The following is a 20,815-nucleotide window of genomic DNA, read 5'->3' as shown; positions in this document are numbered from 1 at the left end:
TTTATTTACTTGAAAGTCAGAGTTACAGAGGGAAGGGAAGTTTGAAAATCAGAATTACGGGCCCGGCGCGGTAGCGCAAGTGGTTAAGGTCCTCGCCTTGCACGCCCGGGATCCCATATGGGCACCGGTTCTATCCCGGCAGCCCCGCTTCCCTTCCAGCTCCCTGCCTGTGGCCTGGGAAAGCAGCAGAGGACAGCCCAAAGCTTTGGGACCCTGAACCCGCGTGGGAGACCCAGAAGAGGCTCCTGGCTTCGGATTGGCATAGTATCGGCCGTTGCGCTCACTTGGGGAGTGAATCATCGGACGGAAGATCTTCCTCTCTGTCTCTCCTCTCTGTATATCTACCTTTCCAATAAAAAAATAATAATTAAAAAAAAAAAGAAAATCAGAATTACAAAGGGGAGGGAAGACAGAGAGAAACTTCCATCTGCTGGTTCACTGTCCAGATGGTCCCACCAGCCAGGATTGGGGCATGCAGAAGCTAGCCAGCTGTTGTCCCAGGCTCATTAATGTGGTACTGGATTAGAAGTGTAACTTAACCTGCTATACCACAGAGCTGGCACCTGCAAACTTTTTTTTTAAGATTTATTTATTTTTATTGGAAAGTCAGATATACAGAGAGGAGGAAAGACAGAGAAGATCTTCCATCTGCTGATTCACTCCAAGTGGTCGCAATGGCTGGAGTTGAGCTGATCCGAAGCCAGGAGCAAGGAGCCATTTCCATGTCTCCCACGTGGGTGCAAGATCCCAAGGCTTTGGGCTCTCCTCCATGGCTTTCCCAGGCCACAAGTAGGCAGCTGGATGGGAAGTGGGGTGGCCAGCAGTAGACCAGCACCCATATGGGATCCCAGAGAATGCAAGACAAGGATTTTAGTTACTAGACTACTGCACCAGGCCCTGCAAACTTCCTTCTACAATATCATGTTAGTCCATTTGGAATTGAGTAATAAACAGATTTTATGATGTTTAAATAGGAGAATATTATTTTTGTGTCATAAAAACAAATAAAAAAAGGAAGGAATCTAGAAGAAAGGAAAAATTCCATCTTAAAAAAATTTTTAACCTATTTTTAATTGTACCAAAATTTTATCATTGGTTTATTTTAAAACTGTATGTACTCAGGGGCCAGTAATGTAGCTCAAAAGGCTAAAATCTTCTACTTACAAGCACTGGCATTTCAAATCGGCACCGGTTCCTATCCTGGCTGTTCCACTTCTGACCCAATTCCCTGTTTGTGGCCTGGAAAAGCAGTAGTGGAAGGCCTAAGTCTTTGGGTCCTAGCACTCACATGGGAGAGCTGGAGCAGACTCCCAGCTCCTGGCTTCAGATCACCTTAGGTCTAGCCATTGCAGACATCTGGGGAGTGAACCAATGGATGGAAGATCTTTCTCTCTCTGTCTCTCCTTCTCTCTTTAACTTTGCACTGAAAATAAACAAATCTTTTTAAAAAATGTTAATGTTTATATTATTAATCACCAGAGTATATTTTTACAATTTTATATTATTTACTAAATATCCACTCTAATATTTTTCTCACATATACATTAGGAGTTTTAGCAACAAAAATAATTAAAACAGTGCATAATATTTTATAATTGCTCTGATCATTCCATTCAATGCATCTGCCATACTGTATTTCACCAATCCTTTTCTGCTGGACATTTAGGAATCCTATCATTGAACCAAATCTTCAGTGATTTAACTGAAGCAAGATAGTAATGTCTGACTGAAAATTAAATAGAAGAATCAAAGCTTCAAGTTTAATAAGGAAACACTAGAGGGTTTTGGTGACAAAGGAGACTCCCTTTCTGCCACTATTAATCTACAGTGGTGCTAGAAGTTATCAGTTAAGGGAACTAGATGCAAGAGAGAAAGCAAAGAAGAGATAACTACTAGAAAAAGACTGTAAAATTGTCAGTACTTGCAGATAATGTGATTGTCTGCTTGGAAAAGTACTGAAACATAGTTTCAAATCAACATATAAACATTTAAAAAAAAACATATCAAAGTGATGGCTCAATTGGCTAATCCTCCCCTTGAAAGCTCCAGCATCCCATAAGGGTGCCAATTCATGTCCTGGCTGCTTCACGTCCCAACCAGCTCCCTGCCTGTGGCCTGCAAAATCAGTCAAGGATGCTTCACAGCCTTGAGACCTTGCACCCACATTGGAAATACACAGGAAGCTCCTTGCCCCTTGACAGGCTCAGCTCTGGCCATTGCAGCTATTTCAGGAGTGAACCAGCAGATAGAAGATCTTTCTTTTTGTCTCTCCTTCTCTCTGAAAATATGCCTTTCTGACAAAAATAAATATTTTTAATGGAAAAATATACATGCAATATAGAAACCAAAACTAACTATGGGATTATGATATAAACTTAAATTTCCAAAATTATGTTAATGTGTTTATGTATGTGTACACACACATAATACTTCTTTACAAAATGAAAGATCCTACTTAAAATTGCAACAAAAAGCACCTAGAAAGAAATTTAATAAGTAATATGCAAAACTTACCTGAATAAAACTTTAAAATACACCTTCAGGACCAAAAAGTGAATTTGAACAAATGGAAAGTCAAATCTTGTTCTTTGATACTTAAAGTCAATGTTTGGTTATTCTCGCTACATTTTTATTTTTAAATCTATTACATTAAAATGAAAATGTCAAGAGGCAATGTTCTGAAATAGGACAAGCTAATTCTGAGGTCCATCCAGAAAGATAAACAATAATCAAATCAGTGAAGGAGGCAATCCTCTATTTATTAAAAAATAGTACAGAACCTGTATTAGTAAGGACTTTGGGGGTTCCATAGAGGTAGATAAAATAATAAATTGGATAAGAAGTCCAGAAATAGACTCAAATAAGCAGAAGCTCAAATCAGCTTCATGAGACTCTTTCAAAAGTGGATATCACTTATAAAAAATAAACTGAAATATGTATCTATTTTACATAAGGATAAATTCTAAATCTATCAAAGATTTAAATATAAAATGAATGTACAAATGCACTGTAAGAAAATATGGGTGAATTTTCTTCTTACTTTGGTACAGAAAGGCCTTTTTAATTGTCACTTAAAACTCAGAAGTCATAAAATATTAATAAACCTTAGTAATCAAAAATTTAAAACTACTACATGGCAAAATATATAACTATAACATGTGAAAAAAAGAACAAATCGAAAACAGGGGGGAAAGCCATGCCTTTTCAAAGCATAATTGCTATACTTTGCAGTATACTAGTATTTTAAAGATTTATTTATTTCGAAGGCAGAATAATAGAGTGAGGAGGGGAGTGACAGAAAGAAGGCGCTCTTCCACCTACTGGTTCACTCCTCTGATATCTGCTGCAGCAGGAGCCGGGCCAGGCTTAAGTCATCGAGATAGAAACTCCACTGTGAATTCCATCTGGGTGGCAGGAACCCAAAATCTTGAGCCATCATTTGCTGCCTCACAGAAGAATTAGCATGAAGTTTAATTGCAAGTGATGCAGGATTTAATACCTGGTACTCTGATACAGTGTTGGGATGTTCCAAGTGGAGTTTTAACGAACTGCACCACAATGCCTTCCCTAAATCCCATTTTTTTCAAGATTTATTGGAAAGGAAGATCAAACTTGTGGAGACAGAAAAAATCCTCCGTCCACTGGTTCACTCCCCAAATGTCCACAAATACCAGAATTGAGCTGATCCAAAGCCAGGAGCCAGGAGTGTTCTTTTGGGTGCAGAGGCCCTAACACTGAGTCATCCTCTGCTGCTTTCCCAGGCCACAAACAGTGAGCTGAATGTGGAGTGGAGCAACCTAATCACATTTTTAAAGGAAACTGCCTGCTTTTTATGAAAAACATATTATTTAGGGGAATTTATTTTCCACAAAGAAAGGTATGGTTCCTGGATCAGATTTTAAAATTTTCCCTGTTAGGAAACACTAGATTAAACATAACTTTAGAGAGCAAGTGTTAAAACTGATGTTTAAGAAGTCATATCCCAAGGGAAAGGAGTTGTGTAGCAGTCAAGCAACCGCCTGCCACACTGGCACCCCATAGGCGTCCAGGTTCATGTCCCAGCTGCTCCATTTCCAATCCAAATCCCTGTTGATGGCCTGAGAAAAGCACCGGAATATGGCCTGGGTGCTTGGGCCCCTGCACCCACGTAGGAGATCCAGATGAAACTCCTTGTTTTTGGCTTCAGTCCTAGCCATTAGTGTCATCTGAGGAGTGAACCAGCAGATGAAGACCCTCTCTCTCTCTCTCTCTCTCTCTCTTTCTCTCAACCTCCCTCTCTTCCTCTCTTTTCTCCCTTTTCATAACGCTGACTTTCAAGGAAATAAAAGAAAAAAGAAAAAAAAACATTCTACATCTGAGTACCCGAGTTCAATTCTTGGCTTTGGCTCTTGACTCCAGCTTCCCTGCTGATGTCAGAGAGCAGTGATGAATCCAGTAATTGAGTTCCTCCCCCCAGTCTGGCGTTCCTAGCCCAAATGGTGATCCTATTCCCTGGCTCTGGCTCAGCCCTGGCTGCTGAGAGCATCTGGGAGTTAAACAGCCAGTAATCCCTCTGTGTGTGTGTCTTTGTCTCTTTGTTTCTCGGTCTCTCAAGTAAATACATTTTGAAATATTTTTTGAAAGACTGCTGAAATGTCTTCATAGTTTATCAAATACATGCCATAAGAAAGTAGTATCTCCAAATGCTAATGAGTAAGAAACAATGTTAACTATTAATACTTTCTGGGTATAACAGGAGTTATAATATTAAGACAAGGACCATATCAAGATCAGAAAACTTAATCTATTAATTAGTTTTCTAATTGGCTGTACATAATAAATTTCACAAATATACTGAATACAAATGAAACAAAAATGTCAGAATAATTTTTGAGAATATAACTTCTTTTGATGCAGATAAGAAACTCCTTCAGGGTGATGGATTATGCCAATTATCCTGATCCAACTTGTTACACATTGTAAACACATATTAAGATGCCAAATTCCCAAAGTATATAGTTATTCTTAAGTGTCGATTAAGAATTAATGCATTTCAAACAAAAAGGTACTTACTTTATCTCCTAATATTTATGCACTGAACTTAAGATTCTTCAGTTTTGAAGCTTTGACAATAACCAGTTTTCAGACATAGTTTTCTCTTAGTGGTTCGCTGTCTCTTTAACGTGACAGTATCCACCAGGGCACCACAGAGACCTGGAGTCACCCTTGACATATTCCCACACCCACCCCTTCGTTAAGCTCTATTGTCCACACCAGTGTGAATACATTCCATAATTTCTGAATATACTAAGTAGCTCATATATTTATCTAAGGTCCAGATTTCTCATACAAATGCCTAATGCCCCCAAATCTACCCTCCAGGTAGGAGGTAACACTATGACACATTAGGTCCCAAAGCCCAGCTGGAAGTCTTATCTCAGGATTCTGGACGCTCAATTTCTGAACATACCTGGATTTTAAGTTGCTTGGTGACCAAGTTTCTGTCTTAAACACCTTTGCACCTTATACTACCCCCTGCAGGGCAGGTGCTCTCCATGTAGTCGCCTCCCTTTTCCCAGCTTATCAAGGAACTCATTTAGGACACTTCAGAGTGCTATGGCTGAAGAAGAGAGTGTCTCAATCGGTTATCTGCATTTTGGAGAAGACAAAAAGCAAAATGATGACATGTTTTTTCTTTCATCTCCTGCACTGACCAACTACTCCAAGTTAATAAAATGGAGTCTAGTAATGGGAAGGCCTCTGCGCTTTCTTTTAGAGTTCCCATAAAGGAGCTTTCTTCTGGCATGTACATGAGGTCTCATATCTGGTGACATTTTTCAAGCTATCACGATTTGACTTCTAACACTGTGATATACACATAGTAATCTATTAGTACAAAAGGAGAAGAGAAGTAATCCCCTGCTGTATCAACCAAGATGTGGGAACAATTCAATTTCAGTTCAGTTTTTCTTAACCCAGATTATTGTTTCAACAAAGACTTGACACTGTAAAAGCATAATGGAGATCTCTGAAAACAACTGCATGTATTCTTATTTCTACCCATAGAAGAAATGCTTTAAAATATATAACTCTGACCAATAGCTACGAACAATAATTGTCTAGATTCAACATTTGTTACATTGATTGGGACAGGAGGGGAATGAAACAGAGTTGAGTTCAAAGCCATCTTCCTTCTAAATAATTTAAATGTGGTTTTGTAACTTTGATCTCCCTTGTTTTGTAATAGAATTACAACAGTAACAACAGTAATTGTTAAGACTATAAGGAAATCCATATAAAAATGCCTGTCACTGACCTCTTTGTTGCTGCATCATCACCTTGAATCCAGAATTCAGCCCTTCCTCCAGCTTCTGTTGGAGATCACCTCCTAGCATGCCATGCTTCTCTCCAACATTACATAAGATTAAGCAGCTGCTGAGGAGTTGACTAGATCCACCACCTGCTCTGTGCTCCACTTACTCCTTAGCAGTTGAATAAACATCTTCTGCTGCTTACTCCTCTTGGAGTTTCATTGCCTACCTGAAATAATTCTTCCAAATAAGCACTCTCCCTGAAAGAAGATCTGCAAAAAGCATCCTTGAACTTGCTCTACCACCTTTGTTCTTGTTTCTCAATAAAGCCCTGGCCATATTCCTTCAGCACTTGACCTTTTCATACCAAGGTTTTGATAGTTCCTTGAACCTGACAATGCATAGGTTTTCCTGCTTTGATTCTTAGCTCTAAAGTTTGCAGTTAAATTTTGCTCAGTTCACTTACGCCTAATCCAGGTAATCACTTCATCCACTTTAGATGCTGTATCCACCAGAACTTAATTCTGCCTACCCTGTTTCTGCAATCCCCTGACACAACTCCACTTTGAAAATAGATATCTAAAACGCTCTTAAGCTCTAGACCCGTGTAACCAACATCCTATCATATATTCTCAAGCCTTTCAAATGCAATAAAATAACATTTTATAAATAATATATAATAAAATAACTGATTGTCTCCCTTTTCTTCATATGTTTATCTCATTCAGTTTATGGAGTTATCTCACCTTTAATAACCCAAACTGGAAACCTTAATTTTTCCTAGCCTTTCCCTTTTTCTTAGTCCTATATATCCAAGTACACTACCAATTCTATTTCCTAAATATCTTTCCTTCATTTTTCTTCTGTGTTCTTCCTCTTTCATTCATCAAAAGTAGGTCCAAATACTGTTCTTTTCTCCTTTTATCTCCCTGGAATCATGAATCTAGATAATGTTTTCCTGAGTATCTCCTTTATTGATTAGTATCACATGTTACCCAAATAAGAGAACCTCAATAAATACAAATATTTGTGATTTCACATCTTTCCTTCCCTTGTTTATCAGTTCCCTCCCTCATTTTCTCTTCATACCTTTTCAGAATTTTCTTAAAATGCTATTGGTTGTCTTTTTTATCCTTTCATCTCAAAATGTCTATAGTACTTATTATTGCCTGTTAAATACATGGATAGCATTAAAGTCATGCATTTTAGCTTGAACTTAGCTTGCTAGTCCCATGGTTTTTTACTCCTTACTCAGTTTGTCAAATAAAACTAATTGTTCTGCCATTCCACCCTCAAAAATTTTCTAGCTTCATATCAATGCTCAAGCTGCTAATATACAATATCTTTTCCTTGCATCTTCCTTATTAAATTCTTCCCTAGTTATAGAGGTCTGCATTGAATGCTGCACTATTTTCTCCTTGAAACCTAGAGCTTCCTCCATATGGGATCTCTCTTCTCTCCTTTGAGAGTTTGAGTATGTCTATAATGTGCTTTGTATTTTATTTCTCCTATCAAAAAAAGCAGTACAATAAATTTTTTCAAAGCACTCTTTTTCAGGTCACCTGCAACAGAATAACTATACATAGTAATAAATAAATAAAGACAAAAACTCTACTAAATCACACTTCTTTCAGACTCAGAACCCTGTACTTGAGAAATAAGTTCCCTAGTAAAATTTGGAAATGCTTGGGTTGCAGAAATGGGCCTTGGAGTAAGAATGGGAGGTTGCATCCCAGTACAGCCCTGCCAAAACATAGTCTTCAGCAAAACCTAAAGCATGCCTCTGTCACAGATAAAAAGAAAAAAAACTTTTTGAAAGATGTTATTTGAATCATTCATTGAGGGTATTTGTCACTGTCCTGCAGCAATGGACTTGGTGCACGGAGCTGATAATAACATGCATGAACTCTAAATGATGGTCGAAAGTTGAAGTTTATTTGTGGCATCAGACTTTATACTCTGAGGGTCATATAGGATAAGGGAGGAAGTATTGAGCTCATCAACAAAACCCTCAACTGTTTCTATACTTTTGTTTGGAACTGTTGTTTTGTATATGCTACCAAGTGTTCTCATCCACATGCTGTCCACTCAGCTGTTCTCATACAAATGATATCCATTTAGCTATATGAATGGTACCCACTCAGTTGTTTTCATACAAATATTATCCCATTAGTTGTAATCCTGTGCTTGCCGACCTTCTAGGGTCATAATGTCCTTCTACAGGAATCAAGCAAATTTTGTTTTCCATTTTAAAAACGCAAAGAATTGTAAAATGATTCAAGAGAAGTGAAAGGAGGAATCAGATAATCTTGAAGATTCTCTAGGAAATGCAGTTTTGTACTGTAATGTCACTTTTATCACTTTTAATGCCTCTTACTATGTGACTTGAGAATATTATCTACTCTGACCCTCAGTTACTTTACCTAAAATTATGATAGGAGATAATACTGACATAATCATTGTGAAAATTAAATGCACTAATGAGTGTTGGGAATTTTGAGGAATGTAAAGCAAATTATACTCATAAATTGGAAACAGTTGTCTCATCCATTTTCTCCCATTCCATGAACCTCCCCACTCTGATCAATGATCCACAAGAACATACATCCTTCTCAATTATGTAAACATCATCAAAAAATAAATTTATTTTTAAAATGTTACCCAGTAGTAGTGCTACTAACACTATAATATTACAAACTTTATAATGAAAGTACTCATTTATTCTGTCATCCAATGGGTATTAATACAATTTATGCTAGGTTTGAGCATATAATAAAAATCCCTTAATATTACAATTGATATCACAAAAATACAGCAACACATTAGTCGCTATTATGAGCAACTATACACTAACAAATTTGAAAAACTAACTACCAAAAATGAACCATGGCAACACAGAAAACCTGAATGGGCCAATAAGTAGTGAGATTATCAGCAAGAAAACACCTCTAGAAAAAGAAAAGTCCAGCACTGGATAATTTCATGTTGAATTCTATCAAATTTAAGGAAGAAGTAATACCCGTTCTTAAATTTTCCAGACAAAAGAGGAAGGTAACCCATCTAAATACACATGAGGCCAGCTTCACTTTGATATCAAAGTCAGACAGAGGGGCCCAAAACAAAACACAGTGTGCTAAATCACAGTGTATTAAATCATTAATACGTAACTCTTTTTGATTTGCACAAGAATCAATAATAATAATTCTGAGTACTGTGTGTTAGGCAGTGCTCTAAGGCACTTGTTTGTTCTGTTTTATAGATGAAAAACACATGTGGTTTTGATAAAACCAAACCACTTTGCCAAGGTGATACCACCAGTGAGTTGACAAAGCCACAATCCATTATGGTTAATCTGATCCAAATGAAGAAATACAGAATCAGCTTTTCCAATGGGAGAATCAAAACTCAAAGAGATCAAGAAGACCTCACAGGAGAAATAGAGCAGAACTTCGGTCTCTAGATATAAAGCTTGGGCAGATGGGGAGGAAGAATTCTCTAGAAAAAGAGACTATATAAAACCAGGGAACCCCGGAGGAACTTCGCAGGTACTAGGTCTGTGAGTATTTGGGCTCAAAACAGATTTAGGTAGACAGAAGAGGCTCCTTACTCTTGGCTTTGGTTAGGACAGCTCCAGCCATTGAGGCCGCTTGGAGAGTAAATCAGCGGATGGAAGATCTTTCTCTCTGTCTCTCCTCCTCTCTGCATATCAGTTTGCAATAAAAATAAATAAATAAATCTTTAAAAATGTGAATGGGTTTCAAACTTTTCTATCAAAGTAAATGTACTTTTCATACTACTACTTTCATACTACTTTTCCATGAACTTTTCAATCAGTCACATATATAAAAATGGTTCAGATCCATTCTCAGCTACAAGTCAGGAGTACATAACATGGTCCTTCTGGTTGGTTTTCTTTGCTCGAGATCCATGGCATCCTTTTATTTACAATATCATACTCATTCCTTAGTATTTGTGTCACTCCCGTGTGAGTGATCCTGATTTCTGTATTCCTTTCCTGACTACTCTAGCTGAATGGGCTAGATTGTACTTTGATTGATCCAGACCTGTCTTCAATATCTATCCTAATCTTGCTGTTTAGGGTTAAGTTAAAGCAATTCTCAGGTAGCTGCTGAATCTAGAATTCTTCCAAGAGGAAAACTCCCAGATGACTAATTATGTGTAGATGTTGTGTCTTGGGATCTTGAGTTAGGAAGAGTTGTAAAGCAAAAGGAAGTGTTGTACATTAGAAATTAGCTTGGAAGTATGAAAGGAGTTGGGGGGGAAAGAGGGCAAAAAGAGATGGAAAGCAGAGTAACTTCATAGTATACTCAAAATAGTTTTTAAAATGTATAATAATCTGGGCCTGGGGCAATGGCTCAGTGGCTAAATCCTTACTTTGCACATGCCAGTATCCCATATGGACACCAGTTTGTGTCCTGACTACTCCAATTTCATTCCAGCTTCCTGCTTATGGCTTGGGAAGGCAGCTGAGGATGGCCCAAAGTTCTTGGGACCCTACACCCACGTGGGAGACCCAGAGAAAACTCCTGGCTCCTGGCTTTAGATCAGCTCATCTCTGGCTGTTGCAGCCTCTTGGGCAGTAAACCAAGGGATGAAAGATCTTTCTGTCTCTCCTCTCTGTACATCTGAATTTCTAGTTAAAATAAATCTTTTTAAAAAGTGTGTAATAATTAAGTTATAGCAATTTTTTTCAAAGATTTTATATATTTATTTAAAAGAGTGATGGAAATAGGAGAGAGAATTTTCCATCTACTAATTCACGCCTCAACTGAACTCAACAGTCAGGCCAAAAGTAGGAACCCAGAGAAACTCCATCTAGGTCTCCCATATGGTCAACATAAATCCAAGTACTTATGCCATCTTCTGCTGCCTCCCAATGTGTATTAGCCAAAAGCTGTATTGAAGCAGAAGCAGGACTTGGTCCTAGGCACTCTGATATGGGATGCAGGCATCCCAGAGGTTTACATCATTGGGCAACATGCCCAACTCTGCATTTAAAGTCCTCTAATTTCTCCAAATCTCAAAGCTTTCTACTCCCCTAATTTCAACATCCCCACCTCCATAATACACTCACAACATGAGTAGAGTTGGTGATGTGGTTTGTGAAGAAATCACAGAATGGGGCCAAATGGCCCTGCTGGATCAAATGGGTATATAACAGGAAACCAAGGGCAGAATGGCGCACACAGAACGAGACAATCCATAAAATGAGGTCCTTGGTAATGCGATGGTTGTATGTCTGGAAAATTGGCCAAACACTTTAGAAAATTTTGTACTTTTTTTTAAAAAAATTATTTCATTTTTATTGTAATGTCAGATATACAGAGAGGAAGAGAAACAGAGATATTCTGTCCGATGATTCACTCCTTAAGTGACCACAACAGCTGGTGCTGTGCCGATCCAAAGCCAGGAGCCAGGAACTTCTTCCAGGTCTCCCATGTGCAGGGTCCCAAGGCTTTGGCCTGCCGACTGCTTTCCCAGGCCACAAACAGGGAGCTGAATGGGAAGTGGAGTTGCTGGGATTAGAACCAACATCCATGTGGAATGCCAAAGCATTTAAGGCAAGGACTTCAGCCGCTAGGCCATGGTGCCAGGCCCAAGTTCTGTACTTTCTAAAAGATGTGTGATAGGGCTTGAGTCAATCTTAATTTGGCTAACAAATAAAACAGGTGATCTCAATTGATAGCTGTATAGATATCCTCAATCATTGACAATTTGGCACACCCCAGAAATCTACCTTTCCCAAGTCCCTATTTTACCCTTTCCCCCAAAACTAGCCACACTGCCATACTGCTACAGTCTCCTCAGGTTCAGTAAACATTTTCTTAAAGAGCCAGAAGCTAAATAGCTCAGGCTTTGTGAGTCTAGAGTCTACACTTAAGAAGTCACTGTAGATAATATGTAAATAAATGAATAGGATGGCTTCCAATAAAATGTGATTAACAAAAGCAGGTGATTGGCCTTTGGTGTTGCCTCTTCTGTTCTCCACATGTGGTCAGGGTGCTCTTTCTGTCACTCCTCCCTTCAGATACTTTGTCCTTAGGTCAAAGTTCAAATTCTTCAATTGGGTAAACATATGTATTTCTACATACGTAATTCTAACTCAGATTTTCTACAGTATTGAACTAATATTTTAAGTTTCTCAAGCTTCTATTTCTCTCCTCCTTCCACACATTGTCATACGCTCTCCCTGAAGCTTCAAAAATTCTACTTTACCATCAGCCATACTCACTGCCACCTCTACCACCCCCATCTCAAATTAAATGTAACTTCCTTCCAAAAGCTTCCTTGATCCTCTACATTCTCACAATATATTTAGATTGCTAATTTAGTTGATGAATTTCCTGTGAGTCTGAAGCTCCATGAGACCATTTATTTACTGTCATATTCCAAAGTGTTCAATAATCAGTAATTAAATTGATTATTAAGAAATGAATTGGGCTCTCAAAAACAAATTGGTAGAGAATTAATGGGAATTTCTTGATCTGTTCCCTCTGCTGCCACAGCACTTTCTGCTTTGACTTGTGGAGAGGGTTTGGAATCATACATCTCCAGGACGGCTAAAGCAGTGTTGAAATCCTGAATGGCTTCACTCCTGTCTTTGATCTCCAAATGCAGCCTATTCACATCTTCTCTGGCACATGGTCTGTTACATCACATTCCATTTACAGTCTAGGTTTTGTATTTGGCAAAGTGATCTTGGCTTAACTTTTTGACCATATTCATATTTTAATAACATGTAGTAGGCATATTCTATACCTACAGAACTTCTTCATTTAGTTGCCAGCTGCATAGTCACACTAATAGATTTTCTTTTGTTGCTCCTATTTATAGTTGATAAAATTAAGGCCTGAGGAAATTAAGTTCTCTGCAAAGAAACAGAATAAGTGGCAGAGCTGATGGGTGAAGAAATAAAGACAGCTTCCACAGCCCAAGTTTGCAATTTCAACAACTTCATAACTTTTCAAGACCAAGTATGGTCTTCACATTTTTTAATACTGTTCTTGTATAGCTCTAGGAGTCTTGTGTAATACACTTGCAAGTTTTACCCTCAACTAAAGAACAATATGTGCTGAATGCTATTTGTGAGTCTCCTTACTTAATCTCTGTGAACTTTAATAAGAAAGATAAGGCTATCTCTTTTAAAGATGAATAGAAGCATTTGAAGGTATAAATAATGTGATCAAGGTCACATAATCAGTAATGGAAAGAGACAGCATGTAAACCCTGGCAGTCTAAACCCATATTCTTTTTATCTATGCATGCATAAAAGAGAACACATGGGGAAGTAGATAGCCTAAAGAATAACTCAGGCCTTGTGGAGTAAAGTTAAATGAGCTAGACTTTAGTGAGAGATAAGAGAATACATCTCATTTGATTTTTGCTATCAAACTACTTAAAAACTTAGTTGCTTCAATCAACAATCTTTTATTAACCACAAATTCTACTGATCACTTAGACACTGTCAATTGGACTTAGTTAACAGATTCTGTTGGTTTCATCTTCATTCACTCATATGTTGATAGTCAATTGGCAGTTTGTTAGGGGCCTGAAGCTCCAAGATGGTTCCTGGAGGTCAAGACCAGCTTATGAATGTGAACTGTGCAGTTGCACTGGGCCACCTCTTAGAATGGCTCTGTGATTAGTTTATTGTTTTTCTGTTGCCATCTTAAAATTCTGAATATTTAGGGTACAAATATCAAGGCATTGAACTTTGCAAATTATGCTGCTAGTTCTGCTGGCAGTTGGTGCTGGATGTCAGCTGGGCATCTTTCTTCATATAGTCCATCATCATCAAAGAGGTTAGCTTGGGTTTCATAACATAATTATAGGGTCTTTCAAAGACTATGAGAATAAAGTGTCTAAAAGTCTAGGTTAGAATTCACATATCATCACTTCTGCAGATTTTATTGGTCAGACCAAGTCACAGACCTATTCAGCGACTAAGAGAGAACTGAAGTCAACCTTTCTGGAAAAAACATAAAATGATTCTGCAAAGAAGGCATATTTATATAGGAAGATAAAGAGGTGGTTTTAGTTGGTGATCATTTACTGTGTTCTACCACAGAGGAAGTAGGTGCTCATAGAAAAAAGAAATAACTCCAGTTTTGGACATGTTGTGATTGAGCTCTCTCCATATGAAGATACTGAGTATTGAGGATAACTGGTCTAGAACATAAGAGAAAATCCTGATTGAATGCCAATGTGTAGATGTTGTTTGCAAAATTGGGAGCTGTCAACATATGGATGACCAGGTTCTGAATAAACAGATCAGAACTCCCAGAACTATATCATAGATGAAGGTGAGTACTAACAAGGAGACACAGTCAATCCTTCAGATCATTTGGAAACCTGACTGAATTCTTCTTCCCAGACACCTTGAACTCCTCCAATGGAGACCTTCTATGGTCCCATAAACTCTGCAGCTAGCTCAAAGTCCACTATCTATGGAGGAAGTGTAATCTTTTCTGTAATGTTCAAATATTGCTAGCTATGATCCAAGTACCTATTAACTAACAAAGCCATTCAGTCTCCATTTAGTGACCATTTCTTGCAGTCTGCTACATAGGAGGTATTTACAGAGATGGTGGGAATGGAATAGAACTTAGTATAATTTAAAAATATACTTTTTAAAAAATGGGAGATGAGCAGCAATCAGTAGAAATCCCTCCCCTTACAGAAGAAGTTCCCAATGAAACCATCAAGAGGCTTTGTTATTATCTTAGGGTTCCCCTGTGGGAAGTCCATTCGGACCCGCTGTTCCCCAAATTCAAAACTGAAGTGAGTGATTATGCTTTTGTAAAGACTGTTTCAGGCATGAACATCCTGCAGGTCACATTTGTGGTTTCTTCAGAAATACAACAGTTTAATCGGATTGCATGTCATTTATCTCCAGTCCATCACAGATGATCTCTGACTTTCCAGCAATTCAAATGAACATTTTTCTTTAAGTTTAGGCTGATACAAAAGTGAAATGAATTAAGCAGAAATTGTATTTTGAATTGAGAGACCTTTCCCAGAGCCCTCAGTATGTAGTCTGATCTTCTCAAAATGCTGGGAAACAGCAGTGAGCCATAGCTCCCTGTCAGCCACACAATTGTAAGGATAAACAACTGACAGTCTGCAGGGTCCCACGCTGCTGCTATGACATTCAATAAGTCAGGTGTCTACACCATGATAAGTGTAGCAACATTTGCATACATGCCAGGACCTGCACCCTGAAGTCATTTCTGGAAACACTATTTAAACTTTCATGCTATCTAGTACTTAGGCTCTTTCCAATTTTTTTAGCAATGGCTATTTTCAGATCATCTTTAAGTGAGGCAACACCCTCAATCTCATCTTTGCTCTGTTGGGACTCATAAAATAATACCCTATAGGCTGGCACTTTGACGATCTGTAATGGCTGGACCCTCTCAGCACAAGAAAAGGCTTTCTGCAAAGTTCACTTAACCAAATGACTGGATGTGCCAAGAGAGGAACACAGTTGCCTTTAGGCTTCCTAATGAGATTTCATTGCCAGAAAAAAAACAAATTCATATCACACGAAGACTGGATGCCAAGCAGCACACCTTGAGCCCAGAATTTTGTATGCTTTTCTGGGCTCACTCATCTGCCCCCAAAATAATTTCAGAGTATACTATCCTTCTAAAGTTGCTCTAATCTCACCCCCAACAACCCCATGAATAGGACATTTAAGCTTCAACTCTCTGAACTTTTCTGAGACTCATGCTCTGTGCACAATTCTAGTGTTTCTGTACACTTATACAATTGGTATGATTTCTCCTATTACACGTTTGTTTCACAAATTTAAATCACCAAACTTTTAGAGGGAGTTTAAACTTTCACCTAGCTTCAAAGTTAGATCCCTTTCTTTGGCTGAAGAATCATAGTGGAGGGAATTCAAGAAAGTCTTTAAGCAAGTTTTATCTGTTGTTTGGACCACAAAAATAGTTGGATTTGCCAACCTTGCAAAGTCCTAATTTTCTGTACATTCTTTGTTTCTTTTCATTTCTGCTTGTGACTCTAGTATTTTTTAAGTGAGCTCATTTCTTCTTGAAAAACACTGCTAAATGCAGCCAAGAGAAACTATTTTATATCTATATTCTGGATCTTTCCAAATGCTTCTCTAAGACTTCAGCCATAAAAGGAACTTAAGTCAGTCTTGTGACATCCTTATCCAATATTTTGCCACGGTATTAGAAGGATCATCAGTTTTCCAGCCTGAGATCTGCCTCTTCATTACCAATTGTTTGACTGCTTACACAAGGCTATGTTTTCAGATTTTGTTACATGCATCTGTAGGGGGCTGATCTGGGAGAGTCACTCCTAAGGCCTAGGGGTGGCCACACTTCTAAGTGCCCAGAAAATAATGTGTATTTGAACCAAAGAGTCCTCTGCAGTTTAGGCTGGCAAAGTTTTCCAAGGTTTAGAACATCTCTTGGATGTGCTGGTTTAATTTTACACTGACAAGATCTTGAGACCTCCAGGTAAACAATCTATTGTAATCACCATTTTCACTTGTTCTGTGTTCCCACAGAGCCAGGGGCCCAAGCAAGGTATAGAGATGAAGAATCAGAAACAAAGAAGCTATAGTTGGAGCATGAGCAAACCCCTACTTCATTAGACCATCAAGCAGGAAAGAGAGTGCAATAAATCACAAGAACTAAATGAACAGGGGTATGAATCAACAATAATGAAACTTATAAACTCCAAGTCCTTCTATTTGGCAGACTGAAGTGGGAATGTGACCACCTTCCATTCCAAATTCCCATAAGATGCAGAGTTAACAAATTTTGAGTTAGTGTTATTTCTTCAAAATAGTAGGGAAAGCAGGAATCTTTTTATATAAGTCTATATACCTTTAAAAAATCATTTCATTTGGAAAGGGTGTTTATTCTATCTCTGCGGAAACTGAATGTTTCATATTGCAGTGTGTACTTAACTGTGGCATATTCACTTTCAACATTATTCATGGAACTTGAACCCACCATTGTCTAGAACTTCCCCTCCTCCCCCTGTGATTGAGTACTGTATCAGATAAAACACGAGACACTGTGATAAGGAAGAATAAATCACAGGATGAAGCCTCCTTTGGTGGGAAGTGTGCAATATTTCTGAAGGAAGAAGACAAAGTCAACAGTTTTTAGAAGCTTGGAAGAAAGAAAGGCCAGGAGGGGAAGAGGCCAACAGGGGACTAAAGGGAATGTGTGGTTTATGCGTTTGTGTTAGTCAGCTTTTCATTACTGCATAGCAAACACTTAAAAGGAGCTATTGAGGAAGGAAAAAGATTTGGTTCAGTTTACATCTTGGAGTCCCAGAAGGTGCCATTAGTGTCATGCATGGGTGAGCTGCCAATGGTGGCGTGAATGCACAGCAAGCCAGAAAGCAAAGACCACACAGTTCATCTGCCCTCTGTGTTGTTCTCTCCTTTGAAAACCACCATGATTCCACCCTAGTAACCTAATTTGGCCCAATCACTTCCCAAACCACTCACCTTTAGACACCATAATTGGATCATTGCATCAATTCCTAACATTAATCCATTAACTGTTAACATAAGATATTGAGGTTTGAACCATCTATGTGAGATTGAGGAGCCAAGACCTGTCCAAATCATAACAGAGTCCTAAGGCTGGACTGTCTTGTGTGGTTTGTCAGCCTCTTTAGAAAGATGGTACAGTTGGGCCCAGAGCAGTGGCCTAGCGGCTAAAGTCCTTGCCTTGAATGCGCCAGGATCCATATAGAAGCTGCTTCTAATCCTGGCAGCTCCACTTCCCATCCAGTTCCCTGCTTGTGGCCTGGGAAAGCAGTCGAAGACGGCCCAAAGCCTTGGGACGCTGCACCCACATGGGACCTGGAGGAAGTTCCTGGCTCTTGGTTTTGGAATGGCGCAACACCACCATTGTGGTCGCTTGGGGAGAGAATAAGCAGACAGAAGATCTTCCTGTCTCTCCCCCACTCTGTATATCTGACTTTGCAATAAAAATAAATAAATCTTAAAAAAAAAATGGTGCAGCCATGGTGCAGGATAGCAACCTCTCAACATGGTAAATAAGACTCAGCTGTGTGCTCCACAGAAGGCTTCAGTTCTGATTTATTCTAACCATAGGAAAAAAAAAAAAAAGACCAGGAGGGAAAAAGTACTCAGGCAGAGGGATAAAGGGTGTGGTTAGAGACCTGAATGCCATTTTAATGTGGCTGGGTTGTGTCGTTTAAAGGAGTTATGCTGAGCCAGACTGTTTGAGGGAATGTTTTATTGATTTTGCTTTTATTTTTTTTTAAAGATTTATTTGTTTTTCTTGGAAAGGTAGATATACAGAGAAGAGAGAGGAATATCTTCCGTCCAATGGTTCACTCCCCAAGTGACTATAATGGCTGGAGCTGAGCCAATCTGAAGCCAGGAGCCAGGAACCTCTTTTGGGTCTCCCACACTGGTGCAAAGTCCCAAGGCTTTGGGCCATCCTCAACTGCTTTCCCAGACCACAAGCAGGGAGCTGGATGGGAAGCTGGGCCACTGGGATTAGAACCAATGCCCATATGGGACCCCGGCAAGACGCTATCACACCGGGTCCATTTTGCTTTTATTTTTTAATAGAAGTGATTTGAGCTTGTTTTTTATAGGCTAAAGGTGAAGGCACAGTGGGAGGCAGTGGTTCAATATAGAAAGAAGAGAAAATACTTGATGGAACAAACTGACCCTAAAAGGTTTTGTTTACCTTGTAGCATCTTTTCAGGAAAGGAAATTTAGGAATTCCTTTTAAGTTTTCATTTAAGACACAGTTACCCCAAAGTTCTACCAGCAAATATTAATCAAGTGTTAGAAAATATTTTTAAAAAATTTTTAAATGTTTTTGGACCTTAAGTGTTAGAAAATACTAAGGGTTTCTTTGGTTCATTTACCATTTTATTCATACAAAACAAATATGAATAGCCAAGTGTCCACTTGAGCATGAGTGTGGAGAAGGCCATCTCACTTTTGGGAAACAGCTGTCACCTGAGATGTACGGAAATAAAGCTTGTCAGCAAATTAACAATCCTGTTTTATAACAGAGAAAGAATTTAGAATAAATGGGGCACCTAGTGTTGATAAATGATAAACAGGATATTAAGTAAGTCATGGAATCACTGAGCAGAAACCTTGGTTAAAGGGCAAAACAGGAACTACCTATTTGCTGCTATGCACATTGGTAATGCGCAGTTGTTGACTATTTTCACAAAACATCCAACAGAAAAATAATGTTAACCTTTAGGTAAAATTTCATTTTCTCTTATCCTTTCCTTCTGTAAAATGTTTTCTGCAAGAAGTACCTTCCCTACATAACATCATTACATTCCTGCAGTCCCCAGGATGACAACAGCACCTCCACAGAAAGTCAAGATCAAAGGGCAAGCAGTGTGGTTTAACATAGCCAGGTCTCCCATTTCCTCACCTACAAAATGCCAATAATAACAGTGTTGTCGATCACAGGATGGGTGTGAAAGGTAGACAGATGAGAGGTGGCCTGAGCACATGCTTACTCAAGGGCAGATAGCACATGTTGTATCCTTATGAAATGCAGGGTAGCAGGGTGGGGGTGTGTTTTGCTGAGGACAAAGAGCTCTGGCAATAGAAGAGAATTTAAGAAAGTCACACAAGGGCAATGTTGATAAAGAAGGAAAAAAAGGCTTAATGGAGATGCCAGGCAGAAGTTTTAGGGGAGGAAGACTGAGATAAGAAGAAAGTGAACTTAATCAATTTCAAAGACGTACTTAATGCAGAAATGTAATTATTTGTGACTCTATTTATAGCTCAAAAACTGAAAATAGGGTCACTTTGAAATTTAAAAAGCTACTATTAATGGGGTTATCATTGATAAGCAGTATAATTTGATATACTTCCCATGACAGTCTGAGATTGGGTTTTTATTCATTTTAATTTTTACAAAGCTTACTTTTTATTTCAAAGGCAGAGACACAGAAGCTTCCATCCATTGGTTCACTCCCAAAGGTCTACAACAGCTGGTGCTGGAAACCACTGAAACCAGGGACCAAGAAGTCAATCTAGGTTTCCCATGAGGATGGCAGGAACCCAAGTCATGACCATGTGCCTCCCAGGTACACATGAGCAGGAAGCTATGGGACTTAGAACTCAGCCACTCTGTGATGCGTTGTGGGCAACCCAAGTGTTACCTTACTCACTATGCCAAATACTCACCTCAAGGACTGTATTTTCTATTATTTTTTTAAAGATTTATTTATTTTTATTCGAAAGGCATATTTAAAGAGATGGGGAGACAGAGAGAAAGATCTTTCATCCTCTGGCTTACTCCCCAAATGGCTGCAATGGCCAGAGCCGAGCCAACCTGAAGCCAGGAGCCACGAGCGTTTTCTGATTCTCCCACTAGGTTGTAGGGTCTGTAAGACTTGAGTCATCCTCTACTGCTTTTCTAGGCCATAAGCAGGGTGCTGGATTATGAATGGGGGAACCGGGACATGAACCAGCACCAATATGGGATGTTGAT

This window comes from Ochotona curzoniae, unplaced genomic scaffold, assembly GCF_017591425.1.
Source record: "Ochotona curzoniae isolate NIBS_2020 unplaced genomic scaffold, NIBS_Ocur_1.0 scaffold_1037, whole genome shotgun sequence".
Classification (NCBI taxonomy): domain Eukaryota; kingdom Metazoa; phylum Chordata; class Mammalia; order Lagomorpha; family Ochotonidae; genus Ochotona; species Ochotona curzoniae.
The sequence above is the reverse complement of the archived record's forward strand: the minus strand, read 5'-3'. Positions refer to the sequence as shown.